The sequence below is a fragment of the Argopecten irradians genome, chromosome 6 (assembly GCF_041381155.1).
Source record: "Argopecten irradians isolate NY chromosome 6, Ai_NY, whole genome shotgun sequence".
Classification (NCBI taxonomy): domain Eukaryota; kingdom Metazoa; phylum Mollusca; class Bivalvia; order Pectinida; family Pectinidae; genus Argopecten; species Argopecten irradians.
In genome coordinates, this window is record NC_091139.1 from 1,673,597 (window position 1) to 1,687,961 (window position 14,365).

At 39.2% G+C, this 14,365-nt stretch overlaps 1 protein-coding gene and 1 long non-coding RNA gene across 2 annotated transcripts in view; both read left to right on the forward strand.

Moving 5' to 3' along the window:
- The window catches only part of LOC138324692 (cAMP-dependent protein kinase catalytic subunit alpha), a 152,213-nt gene that overhangs the window by 19,632 nt on the left and 118,216 nt on the right, over positions 1-14,365 (forward strand). The window lies entirely within an intron of this gene.
- LOC138324691 (uncharacterized) lies at positions 11,216-14,090 on the forward strand. The gene is made up of 2 exons (XR_011208667.1): positions 11,216-13,020; positions 13,846-14,090. It is a non-coding gene; the product is annotated as an uncharacterized lncRNA (long non-coding RNA).

The following is a 14,365-nucleotide window of genomic DNA, read 5'->3' on the forward strand; positions in this document are numbered from 1 at the left end:
TTATAAAGAACCAGGCTAAGACCCATGGGGATAGTACGGCGGAGGTCCAAACTGGGAGCTTAGCTGAAATTTGGCTTCCAAATCGGAGGGCTGAAGTTGGTTGCGAGTTCCTAGTTCCTAGTTCCGTTTAATAAACGGAACTAGGAACCAGACCCGAGTTCCGTTTAACTTAAACGGAACTAGGAACCAGACCCGAGTTCCGTTTAACTTAAACGGAACCAGGAACAAGACCCGAGTTCCGTATAAGCTTAAACGGAACTCGGGTCTTGTTCCTGGTTCCGTTTAAGTTAAACGGAACTCGGGTCTGGTTCCTAGTTCCGTTTAAGTTAAACGGAACTCGGGTCTGGTTCCTAGTTCCGTTTATTAAACGGAACTAGGAACTAGGAACTCGCAACCAACTTCAGCCCTCCTTTAAAATCTGAATCCTTATATTAATCCTTGAATGGGTTACAACCATATATGGATGAAGGGCTACCAAGTTTGTTCAACAAATGACATTTACCTATTTCAGAAACTTACATATTCAACTAAGGAGTTCCTTGTATTATTTATGTTAATTGTTAACCACTACTTTATACTGTGACTTTGTTGCTTTGTGCCATGAGTCAGATGACCGTAAAGGCCCATGGGCCTCTTGTTTGTAATGCTATGCTGGCGACACGTTCACTTCCGTGGAATTATTGTTCTCTATATGTGCGTGTATACAAAGCGTCAACCCGAGGGTGTATATGTACATGTATACAAAGCGTCAACCCGAGGGTGTATATGTACATGTATACAAAGCGTCAACCCGAGGGTGTATATGTACATGTATACAAAGCGTCAATCCGAGGGTGTATAGGTACATGTTTACAAATCGTCGACCCGAGGGTGTATATGTACATGTATACAAAGCGTCGACCCGAGGGTGTATATGTGCATGTATACAAAGCGTCGACCCGAGGGTGTATATGTGCATGTATACAAAGCGTCGACCCGAGGGTGTATATGTGCATGTATACAAACCGTCGACCCGAGGGTGTATATGTACATGCATACAAAGCGTAGACCCGAGGGTGTATATGTACATGTATACAAACCGTCGACCCGAGGGTGTATATGTGCATGTATACAAAGCGTCAACCCGAGGGTGTATATGTACATGTATACAAAGCGTCAACCCGAGGGTGTATATGTACATGTATACTTTAGCGTCAACCCGAGGGTGTATACGTACATGTATACAAAGCGTCAACCCGAGGGTGTATATGTACATCTATACAAAACGTCGACCACACGGTGTATATGTACATGTATACAAACCGTCGACCCGAGGGTGTATATGTACATGTTTACAAAGCGTCGACCCGAGGTTGTATATGTACATGTATACAAACCGTCGACCCGAGGATGTATATGAACATGTATACAAAGCGTAGACCCGAGGGTGTATATGTACATGTTTACAAAGCGTCGACCCGAGGTTGTATATGTACATGTATACAAACCGTCGACCCGAGGATGTATATGAACATGTATACAAAGCGTCGACCCGAGATTGTATATGTACATGTATACAAACCGTCGACCCGAGGATGTATATGAACATGTATACAAAGCGTCGACCCGAGGGTGTATAATATGAACATGTATACATTTTTAGCGTCAACCCGAGGGTGTATATGTACATGTATACAAAGCGTCAACCCGAGGGGTGTATATGTGCATGTATACAAACCGTCAAGCCGAGGGTGTATATGTACATGTATACAAAGCGTCAACCCGAGGGTGTATATGTACATGTATACAAAGCGTCAACCCGAGGGTGTATATGTACATGTATACAAAGCGTCAACCCGAGGGTGTTTATGTGCATGTATACAAACCGTCGACCCGAGGGTGTATATGTGCATGTATACAAACCGTCGACCCGAGGGTGTATATGTGCATGTATACAAACCGTCGACCCGAGGGTGTATATGTACATGTATACAAAGCGTCAACCCGAGGGTGTTTATGTGCATGTATACAAACCGTCGACCCGAGGGTGTATATGTGCATGTATACAAACCGTCGACCCGAGGGTGTATATGTACATGTATACAAAGCGTCGATCCGAGGGTGTATATGTACATGTATACAAAGCGTCAACCCGAGGGTGTATATGTGCATGTATACAAACCGTCGACGCGAGTGTGTATATGTGCATGTATACAAAGCGTCGGCCCGAGGGTGTATATGTACATGTATACAAACCGTCAACCCGAGGGTGTATATAGGGATTGGATTTCGTTTTTATGTTAACCATGCTTGTATGGAGCAATTCCTCTAAGAATATATTCTATGGGGCGCGTTAGCGCCCCATATTGAATATATTCTTAGAGGAATTGCTCCATACAAGCATGGTTAACATAAAAACGAAATCCAATCCCTATATTTACACTCACACGACTTTTTATTTATATTTTATGCAATAAAATCGTCATTTGAAAGTGACGTAATTATTCAATAAAAGTCGGTCAAAAGTGGGAGGAGCTTACTCAATTGAACAGCGAATGATGACGCTTCACGTAAGGTAGAATTATTCATCCGCGACGACAAAAAAGTTCAATATTTTAGTGTAAAATAAACATGACAAACAAAGTAAATTTCAGAGATAATTTTATTTAATCAGATCAGAACTTTAAATATATATTCAATTTTGCCAAAAGTTAATATATAGCGTAATAACATAAAGAATTTGTACACGGCCACATGTGTGAACTCGGTGACCGTTATTGTGCAGCGAGGCGAAGCTGACGCACGCTTACACACTTTAGTTTGCGGAAGTTGTGAAATCACCGATTTTCAAGTAGCTCAATGTGTTTGAGATGTCGTCTGACTTGACGATATTACATCCTTGGGAGCCATGTGATTATGTAATCTACGTTTAGATCCATATCGCCATCGATAGATGAAACAAATTCACTTGTGTTCGATGGATACAATGTATTTGTGGTGACGCGAAACTGTCAACACGTGGATTATTAGCGGTGCATGTTTTATAATACACATGATTAAATACTCAAAGAGCAAAGACAAGAGGATATGTTTATAACTGACCTCTATCAGAGGGTCTCACACCCGTCCACCCCAAAGGCTCGATCGTAGGACGAACATAGGCACAGAGGTAATGTTTACATTTGACACCCATCATTTTTAACAAAAATGAAAGCACGTCGCCCCGGTCGGGATATTTTTCCGTTTTCTTTATACAATTGTTAATTTAAAAATTGTTTGAATCATATATAAATATAAAACATGTATATATTGTTTACATTTTTCCAAAATTCTATGAAAAACAACAATATACACGTAATGTTTCGTCAAAATGTAAACAAAGCCATGTGTTTCTTTTAAAAAAAAGTAGTCCTTTTACGTTGCACAGAACATTTCCTTACGCAAGTTCAAAGTTCAATGTTACCATGCAGTTATGGTAAACAAAATCGGCTAGTATTAGCGTATAGTGACCAAGCCTAGCAAGTGTAAATATATGTATATGTATACAAAGCGTCAACCCGAGGGTGAACCCGAGGGTGTATATGTACATGTATACAAAGCGTCAACCCGAGGGTGTATATGTACATGCATACAAACCGTCAACCCGAGGGTGTATATGTACATCAACCCGAGGGTGTATATGTACATATATACAAAGCGTCAACCCGAGGGTGTATATGTACATGTATACAAACCGTCAACCCGAGGGTGTATATATTCATGTATACAAACCGTCAACCCGAGGGTGTATATGTACATGTATACAAAGCGTCAACCCGAGGGTACATTACCTTAAATAGGTATATTTGTAATCATCTCGTCGCCGGTTTTAAGACTAGAATAATCAGTTAATGCATATTTGTTAATAATGTATTTTTTTTTAAATATTTATTATTTATTATTTTATTTTTATTTTTTAACGGTAGATCTGTGTCATTGATGTTACACAGCATGATCAGGTATATATATTCTAGTTTCAGTTAAAGTGTCCACTTATTTCAATTCGTCAAACTTAACGCTTCGTGTTTATTCCTTAGTGGAAAATAATTCTTGTCTTATACATTGTAAAGGTGAGTAACGAGCCAGTCCGCGTTGTTGTGGCTGTGACCTTGGACAGCACAATATTTGTCTCATTCATGTAGATGGGTTAAGTTGTTAGTAGCTACATTATTGTACTTCTAGATAGTTAACGATGTCATCATTCTAGATTGTCAGACAGTTTTAAGTACGTGCGTGACCCCATTTCGACAGATGTGACAAAAAATCAACAAACTACAATCAAACATTCTTTCGATGGATGTCCTCGAAAAACACCGCCTGTTTCGTGTAATCCGCGAAGAAATTGATGTCAATTTGGATGTAGAAAACATTTCTGTGAATTTCCGTTCGGAATACCCTTACACGTGTGTATATCGTATAAATGTAATTTGATTTCGGCACATCTTGGGCCGTAACGTAATAGCTGTAGGACGCCATTTAATAAGGTGATATTATAGGAAGAAAGGCAGTAAATTTGGCCTGAATAAGCCTGCCAGAAGCTGTTCCTAGTATTATCAAATCATTGTCAACACTTCTATAGCGCATAATTACAAGTCTTCAGACACCGGAGAGGTTTCTTCCATTAGAATGTTCCAATACTTCTGAACATCATATATTTTATTGGTTTGATCAATCGCTGTAAATCCATGTTCAAGAAGCGGAAAACAAGTCCGGGGACGAAAACATTCCTTACGAGGTGCTAGGCGTCCTCTGTATAAAAGGTAACGCGATGGACAAACTAACCCGCATACATGGGACACCTACCACCTACGGCTAAAAAGAAACTAAAAGAAAATAATGAGAGAAGACTTATTGGTGTATTTGTATGTTATGTCTCATAAATTACAAATAATTCAGTCTTTAAAGCGATATCCCAGATTGTACTGACTGCGAAGCCTTAGTTCGGCTGCACTAGACAACAAATGGAGCTGGTAAACGACAAATGTCTTCCGCGTTGTCGATTGAATGGATCCATTACGACGGAGTAATTTACTTTTTTCTGGAGAAGCCTTTTCTCACTTGTAGATTCTTATTGTGTTTTGTTTTTTATGTGTGATTACACGTCTTTGGCAATGTTTCGGAACGTTCAATTCTGTCTCGAGATTAATTAATTATCTATAATTATATAGTCGTCATGTTTCGTCCGTCGTCGTCCGCCGTGCGCCGTGCGCCGTGCGTTAACTTTTCAAAATTTTTAATTTCTTCTCAAGTTCTACCAGTGTGATTTGGCTGAAACTTGCATGAAATGATCCTGACATGGTCCCGACAAAGTGTTGTTATTTTTCGAGTCGATCCGAAATCCAAGATGGCCGCCACAGCCGCCATCTTAAAAACACATTTTGAACTTCTTCTCAAGTTCAAACTGTGCGATTTGGCTGAAACTTGCATGAAATGATCCTGACATGGTCCTGACAAAGTGTTGTTATTTTTCGAGTCGATCCGAAATCCAAGATGGCCACCACAGCCGCCATCTTAAAAACACATTTTGAACTTCTTCTCAAGTTCTAACGGTGCGATTTGGCTGAACCTTGCATGAAATGATCCTGACATGGTCCCGACAAAGTGTTGTTATTTTTCTGGTCGATCCGAAATCCAAGATGGCCGCCGCAGCCGCCAACTTGAAAACACATTTTGAACTTCTTCGCAAGTTCTAACGGTGCGATTTAGCTGAAACTTGCATGAAATCATCCTGACATGGTCCTGACAAAGTGTTGTTACATCTCTGGGTGATCCCAAATCGAAGATGGCTACCATGACTCGATATCTAATTAATTTCTTATATGATTATTGCCAAGGTAGTCAGATGACCGTTAAGGCCCTTGGGCCTCTTGTAGTGTTTTAATCTCTTACATGATTTCCTTCCCTCTACAATCACATAGTTTCAGTTGGTGATCAACCGTTGAATGCAGAACAGGATTAAGGAATGATAAACGTGAGACTAGTGATGCTTGTTGCAAGTGGTGACAGAGATGGCCCATCCCAAACCCGCACTTCACACGCAACACGCGGAATTAATAGGCATTCCGATCTGTCAGAGTTATTTCCCTTCGTTTCACTGTAGATCAATAAGCCAACCTACCGTTTTCGTGACTATCGACACTTCTGAATATTATCTAAACATGCGGAAATAACATTGAAGACAAAATAAAATAACCCAAGTTGTTACTGACTCATACAATACAACAAGAATATCACTGATGTTGATTATTTTGATCCACGATACAGATATACATAATTATGCCACGGAAGATAGTTGTCTCAGTCGCCTGCTTCCTCTGGTATCATTATTAGCATACTACAGCTATTTATATATGCAAAACATGTACATACGTATGTGTGTGTATAATATCTATAAATTTGTCTATATATGAAGGACTTATAAAGGACTTGTTGAAAGTTGGATCAATGTCGCAAAATCTTTAAGGGCGTTGACCCCGCTATAACACTCGCCCTCACCAAAGCTGTAGAATCTCAAGATACTTCTATGACAAACTTGTTTTTCTTGAGTACTCGAGTTTTCTTCCATAGTAAAGCAACTTTTCATTTTCCAATTCCATCTTCATAATGAACAAGTTGAATTTATCGCAATATTTTTGAAACTATGACTAACAAAAACAACCGCAAAGGTTGCCGGTCGTAAGTTCAACTATGTTTAATCATTAAGTAGCTCATAAAGTGGTGGGAGATATATAATGAAACACTTCATAATCATCGGACACTTATTTCTTTTATATTTTGTACACAGACGTATGACTTATTTTTGCAAACTATCAGCCGGAGTTTACCTTATGTTCTTGTACAGTTCAAATTACTATCTCATCTGGCCATGAACATGGGACACGTGCATCCGTAAAACATGGCATCAGACTTCATATAAAAGGTGGTGTTTATGAACTAATGTCTAGACAATGCTTCACGTGCGTGCTCACGCGACTGCAGTACAAGAGTGTAAAGTACTTGATACCGTTGTGTATATGGTCAGACACGAACATCGTGACAACTAGTATGATACACAAGTAGGGGTAGCGATCGCCATCAGGATATGCCGTGGACAAACAAACCCCTCAAACGAGAACGAATTTAAAGCATATCTGCTGATTTGCTTGTCGTTTCAATGGGCAGTTGAACTCATTCATTATTATATTATATTATTCACATTAAAGTTGTATGTGCCGTAACTGGGTGAAAATTTGGACATTGTGAACCATAAGGTTTAGTGAATAAAGCTGTGGAACTCATTCAGAGTATGGACAAACATGTATAATGTCTTATAAACATTACTTACAACACAAGCATTAGAGTACTGCATAAGTCCTTGTTTATGCTTTACGTATCTGTAGATGAAAACATACCTGCATAAGTCACTTTACAATTACTAATAACACTGAAAATGTGAAATGAAATTGCAGATCACAACTTGACTAAATAGTCTGACCAAAAGCGTTTGGCTCTATAAACATTTTTCTCTATATACAGATACTGTATAGAGAGAGAAAAATGTCTATAGAGCCAGCGCCTGTGGTCTGACCATAATGAATTGGCAGTACTGTCAAAATTCGTTTTGAGCCCTTATTTGACTATGTAAATTTAAAACCATACATTGTACAGTTATATGTATTCTCAAAATGTTGGTAGCTTTTGGTAGTAAATAACATGTGAAAACTCCTTCTTGATTTGTGAGTATGAAAATCACGGAACATATAACTGTTTAAAACACACCAATATCATGTGTAACAATCCGAAATGTCCATCCATATAATCATCCACCGTATGGTACCCAGTGATCACCTCTATAACATCCATATAATCATCCACCGTATGGTACCCAGTGGACACCTCTATAACATCCATATAATCATCCACCGTATGGTACCCAGTGGACACCTCTATAACATCCATATAATCATCCACCGTATGGTACCCAGTGTACACCTCTATAACATCCATATAATCATCCACCGTATGGTACCCAGTGGACACCTCTATAACATCCATATAATCATCCACCGTATGGTACCCAGTGTACACCTCTATAACATCCATATAATCATCCACCGTATGGTACCCAGTGGTCACCCCTATAACATCCATATAATCATCCACCGTATGGTACCCAGTGTACACCTCTATAACATCCATATAATCATCCACCGTATGGTACCCAGTGGTCACCTCTATAACATCCATATAATCATCCACCGTATGGTACCCAGTGGTCACCTCTATAACATCCATATAATCATCCACCGTATGGTACCCAGTGGACACCTCTATAACATCCATATAATCATCCACCGTATGGTACCCAGTGGACACCTCTATAACATCCATATAATCATCCACCGTATGGTACCCAGTGGACACCTCTATAACATCCATATAATCATCCACCGTATGGTACCCAGTGTACACCTCTATAACATCCATATAATCATCCACCGTATGGTACCCAGTGTACACCTCTATAACATCCATATAATCATCCACCGTATGGTACCCAGTGTAGAGGTCTATAACATCCATATAATCATCCACCGTATGGTACCCAGTGGACACCTCTATAACATCCATATAATCATCCACCGTATGGTACCCAGTGTACACATCTATAACATCCATATAATCATCCACCGTATGGTACCCAGTGTACACCTCTATAACATCCATATAATCATCCACCGTATGGTACCCAGTGGACACCTCTATAACATCCATATAATCATCCACTGTATGGTACCCGGTGTACACATCTATAACATCCATATAATCATCCACCGTATGGTACCCAGTGATCACCTCTATAACATCCATATAATCATTCCCCGTATGGTACCCAGTGTAGAGGTCTATAACATCCATATAATCATCCACCGTATGGTACCCAGTGTACACCTCTATAACATCCATATAATCATCCACCGTATGGTACCCAGTGTACACCTCTATAACATCCATATAATCATCCACCGTATGGTACCCAGTGGACACCTCTATAACATCCATATAATCATCCACCGTATGGTACCCAGTGGACACCTCTATAACATCCATATAATCATCCACCGTATGGTACCCAGTGTACACCTCTATAACATCCATATAATCATCCACCGTATGGTACCCAGTGGACACCTCTATAACATCCATATAATCATCCACCGTATGGTATCCAGAGGACACCTCTATAACATCCATATAATCATCCACCGTATGGTACCCAGTGGTCACCTCTATAACATCCATATAATCATCCACCGTATGGTACCCAGTGGACACCTCTATAACATCCATATAATCATCCACCGTATGGTACCCAGTGGACACCTCTATAACATCCATATAATCATCCACCGTATGGTACCCAGTGGTCACCTCTATAACATCCATATAATCATCCACCGTATGGTACCCAGTGGACACCTCTATAACATCCATATAATCATCCACCGTATGGTACCCAGTGGTCACCTCTATAACATCCATATAATCATCCACCGTATGGTACCCAGTGGTCACCTCTATAACATCCATATAATCATCCACCGTATGGTACCCAGTGGTCACCTCTATAACATCCATATAATCATCCACCGTATGGTACCCAGTGGTCACCTCTATAACATCCATATAATCATCCACCGTATGGTACCCAGTGGACACCTCTATAACATCCATATAATCATCCACCGTATGGTACCCAGTGGTCACCCCTATAACATCCATATAATCATCCACCGTATGGTACCCGGTGTACACATCTATAACATCCATATAATCATCCACCGTATGGTACCCAGTGGTCACCCCTATAACATCCATATAATCATCCACCGTATGGTACCCAGTGGTCACCTCTATAACATCCATATAATCATCCACCGTATGGTACCCAGTGTACACCTCTATAACATCCATATAATCATCCACCGTATGGTACCCAGTGGTCACCTCTATAACATCCATATAATCATCCACCGTATGGTACCCAGTGGACACCTCTATAACATCCATATAATCATCCACCGTATGGTACCCAGTGGTCACCTCTATAACATCCATATAATCATCCACCGTATGGTACCCAGTGGACACCTCTATAACATCCATATAATCATCCACCGTATGGTATCCAGTGGTCACCTCTATAACATCCATATAATCATCCACCGTATGGTACCCAGTGTACACCTCTATAACATCCATATAATCATCCACCGTATGGTACCCAGTGGACACCTCTATAACATCCATATAATCATCCACCGTATGGTACCCAGTGGACACCTCTATAACATCCATATAATCATCCACCGTATGGTACCCAGTGGTCACCTCTATAACATCCATATAATCATCCACCATATGGTATCCAGTGGACACCTCTATAACATCCATATAATCATCCACCGTATGGTACCCAGTGGACACCTCTATAACATCCATATAATCATCCACCGTATGGTACCCAGTGGTCACCTCTATAACATCCATATAATCATCCACCGTATGGTACCCAGTGGACACCTCTATAACATCCATATAATCATCCACCGTATGGTACCCAGTGGACACCTCTATAACATCCATATAATCATCCACCGTATGGTACCCAGTGTAGAGGTCTATAACATCGATATAATCATCCACCGTATGGTACCCAGTGTACACCTCTATAACATCCATATAATCATCCACCGTATGGTACCCAGTGTAGAGGTCTATAACATCGATATAATCATCCACCGTATGGTACCCAGTGTACACCTCTATAACATCCATATAATCATCCACCGTATGGTACCCAGTGGTCACCTCTATAACATCCATATAATCATCCACCGTATGGTACCCAGTGTACACCTCTATAACATCCATATAATCATCCACCGTATGGTACCCAGTGGACACCTCTATAACATCCATATAATCATCCACCGTATGGTACCCAGTGGTCACCCCTATAACATCCATATAATCATTCACCGTATGGTATCCAGTGGTCACCTCTATAACATCCATATAATCATCCACCGTATTGTACCCAGTGGTCACCTCTATAACATCCATATAATCATCCACCGTATGGTACCCAGTGATCACCTCTATAACATCCATATAATCATCCACCGTATGGTATCCAGTGGTCACCTCTATAACATCCATATAATCATCCACCGTATGGTACCCAGTGGTCACCCCTATAACATCCATATAATCATCCACCGTATGGTACCCAGTGTAGAGGTCTATAACATCCATATAATCATCCACCGTATGGTACCCAGTGTAGAGGTCTATAACATCCATATAATCATCCACCGTATGGTACCCAGTGATCACCTCTATAACATCCATATAATCATCCACCGTATGGTATCCAGTGGTAACCTCTATAACATCCATATAATCATCCACCGTATGGTACCCAGTGATCACCTCTATAACATCCATATAATCATCCACCGTATGGTACCCAGTGGTCACCTCTATAACATCCATATAATCATCCACCGTATGGTACCCAGTGGTCACCTCTATAACATCCATATAATCATCCACCGTATGGTTCCCCGTATGGTACCCATTGGACACCTCTATAAAAAACATGCTCAACGTTTGTGACGTTATATGATATGACACCTATCGGTATCTACCAGAAACTAAAACATAGATATCTATTTTTGCAATAGTGACATTTGTAGTTGACCTTTTGTCCCCAATTCCAAAACTGTTCCATGATTATACAAACACTCAGGTGTTAACCGAAATCCAAAATTCAATGAAAAGAATTTGATTTATCAACTTAGCATAGCTTATCTTATAGTTGTCATATAAGTAAACTGCATGTGATGACGTGTTATCTGCACACAATGATATATCAGGTTATGTAGGCCGGTTCCACCTTGCCCCGATTTATCGAAAAACAAAACTTCGACTTAAGTCAAATTAAGTCATCTCATTTATTGTGTAAGAAAATAAGAAAATATTTTTTTTATTTAAGTTTGTTTCTAGAAATCGAGACCTGTACATTTGTATGTTGCTCCAATAGTGCTAGTTATGACCTTTAGAATCATAGTTTGAACTCAGTCTCGTCTCAATGGACAATTGGTCGTCATTAGCAGAATGCGTCCATAAATACGTGTAATCTAGACCAAGGAAACGTTAGCCCCGTCTTTCCGGTTTTAGTATTTACCCGGAAAATGGCAGTGACTAACTCACTTTCCCTTCCAGACCCGACTTCATGTGAGGACAAACTGCGAAGAGTCTAATTCCAAAATCAATAGACGCTAGAAAAGACGATATAAATGTATAGATATTTATCACGGATTGAGTCTCCAAATCTCCCGCAGTCGTAAGTGTTGCTTAGCGGATATCGAAATATGACGCTGGGATAGAACTTGACGGTTAAGAAAACGACATTAGTGTAGTCCGGATCGGGTTGTCCGGTCACCGGTCCGGGATTTAGAGCTTTACATGGACGACATCATTAAAGCGAATAGTCGGGCAAGTGACTGTAAAATCGGTAAAAATGGTATTAATATATCCGGTATAATTTCTTATGAATAAGAAAAATAAAACTTTCCGTCAAAATCGCTGTACATGCGAAGAAAATAATAATATCTATGGGAATCCTAAAAGTCCTCCCGACCGGCTATGAGTGCAGTTCAACCTTAACGCATGCGCAACATCCACCACTCTCCGTAGTAAACAAAACATGGCTACCGTAGTTTTGAACCAAAAGGTTTCCGCCAAAACAACCAACTGACTCACCTAAAATGCGAAAGGAAAGGCAATGGAGCAGCGACAATCCCAACAACTGACTCGGTAAACATTACGACGCATGGAGAGTGTTAATACAACTTGTTATAGTGAAGAGAACAGTTCAAACGAGCACGCGGCTCCGGACCGCTACTGTACGTACCTAGGCCTACTACCCGGTACTCCCTGCTCAGCTGATAGTGAGTGAGTCTTCGTATTTTGATCATTATGTAAATAGTCCCTAGCAGTATTTTTTTCATAAATGAGTGGTCACATATGGTCACATGTTTCATACCTGTTCCCCAATCACGTAAAACGTAACCCTGGGGTAAATAGCGGTTCTTTCGTGGGGCCTCTTTAGGGGTAATGAATGCCCTGTATATGTACAGTTAGAATGTAACTGCTAGTGCATTATCAAGCTAAGATTTGTTTCAATTAATCTATAATATTATGCTACCGGTCAATTCATACAGTTCTGATGTATATATTTATAGATTTTTAATTTGTAAATTTTTGTTCTGTACATGTTCTGGTAGTGTTATACACATACATTGTATATAGGATTTACATTGTAGGTTAATTGGTAAAATTGTATTGTATATGTTCTGATATACACATATACATATGTACATGTAGGTTTTAGCTTGTTCTTTAGATATATTTGGAGGACACATACAGTATTATTTCTGGTCATAATAATAGTTTGTATATTTATTACAACTGTACCTGGTTCATGTGTATATGACAAACTTTACAGAGTTGAAATGTACTGCAGCCATGTATCATTTATAATTATTCTGAATTTTTGTTGGAACTATAGATAATGAATTTTGTATCTTTTTTGAAACAATATTTGATTCTATCAAATGCATCAGTGACACATTCACAACTTATAAAATGTTTTCTCTAAAATAAAAAAAAAACCTGTAGAATGAACCTACATTTATTCATTTATATATATTTGAAATTGATCATTTCAATTTTTGTCATATTCAACAGATATAAAAAATTGTTGGTTCTTTTTTTCAGGCACCATGCATGCATAGTGACATGAATACAGAAAGTTCATCCCTTGGACCTGTATACAAGTGTATGTATACATATACATACAATTAGCATCATATGAAGACTGAAGAATGTTGATATGAGTGCTCTTGAAAGTAAACTTTTCCAATATGGACCTAGAAGATCATGAACAGAACATTTAAACAGTATTAATTTATTAAATGTTCCTTTCAACTGTAATCATTAAATAAAATTATGATGCAATACTTTTTCATTGTTTAACTTTGTAGAAATATTTGTTTATATTAGTCCTCTAGATCCAGTGATTATAATTCTTGCATCCATATGCCGGCCCATTTGTTTGTCAGGGCTTGTGAGATTAGCTTTTCAATTACTTTTAAAATATAAGGATTTTTTTACATATAGCAATATAGATACCATTGTCTTAGGATTTCTAAATTCTACTTTACAAGAGAGTAGACTCAACATATAAATAAAACCATAAAACTAGCAAGTTATCTGAAATGTTACAAATCTTTTTGTC